Source organism: Sceloporus undulatus, chromosome 5, assembly GCF_019175285.1.
Source record: "Sceloporus undulatus isolate JIND9_A2432 ecotype Alabama chromosome 5, SceUnd_v1.1, whole genome shotgun sequence".
Taxonomy (NCBI): domain Eukaryota; kingdom Metazoa; phylum Chordata; class Lepidosauria; order Squamata; family Phrynosomatidae; genus Sceloporus; species Sceloporus undulatus.
Window position 1 is genome coordinate 112,796,530 of NC_056526.1, and position 1,155 is coordinate 112,797,684.

The window sequence follows — 1,155 nt, forward strand, 5'->3', positions numbered from 1 at the left end:
TTTGGAGGTATGCTGTTCAAATGATACACGCATCTTAAGAGGCCAGAAGCTGTGCCAAAGCTATGCTCTAGTCCTAAGGCCCCTTAAGATGTGTGTATCATTTAAACAGCACATCTCCAAAGTGAGCTAAAGCAGCTTTATTTTGGCCTGTCTGTTCAGGCCCACAGTTGTACTACTATTCGGTATGGTGGATAATGGAATATCCTCTAGTAGAAGCTACCTTTGTAATCGGAAGTGAAAAAACAACACTTTAAGCCTCCATTGCCTAAAACATTAAAAATAAAGAGGACTTTCTAGGCACTTAGATTCTGGGAGAGACAATTAGTTCAGTCCCACCACCATCACAGTCACAGTTGTGGGGATATGAGAAAGGGCCTTTTGGCTAGCTATTCCTAAACTCTGCAATCCTTTTCCTAGGAAAGCTAGAATGGCCTTCTCCATAACCAGATTTCCCTTTTTATTCCAGCAGGTTTTCTCGAACTGCTATTTTTAAGAAATGGCTTTTACTAGTGTTTTGGAATCATTGTTGTTATTGTTATTGTTGTGTGCCTTTAGTCATTTCTGACTTATGGTGTTCCTTAATAAGTATATCATAGGGTTTTCTCGACATAATTTGTTTAGAGTGCCTCCTTCTTAGGTGGGATGGAAATAAATAAATAAATAAATAAGAAAGACTTCACCAAGGTCACCCAGTTGGTTTCCATGATCTGGCAGGGATTCAGACCTTGGTTTCCTGGTTTCCTAGGCCAGCACTCGAACCACTACACCACACTGACCCCCGAGTGTGTTTTATAGTAGTGTTCTATACTGATTTTTAAACTGAGAATCGGCATGGTATATTGCTTTCAGAGTTGAACTACAGCTCTTGAGATGAGTGTTCAAATCTCTGCATGGCCAGGGAAACTGTGTGGCTTTGGGCACTCTTTCAGGCTCAGAAGAAGGCAAAAGCAACTCCCCAAAATCAAATCTTGTCAAGAAACCCCCTTGATAGGTTCACCTTACTTTTCTTGTAAGTATGTTGATAGCATGTTGCATTATTATAATTTTCCCACAATGCTTTTGTAATATTTTGTAACAGATGTTGTGCCACATACAAATAAATTTGATGATGATGATGATGATGATGATGATGATGATGATGATGATGATGATGAT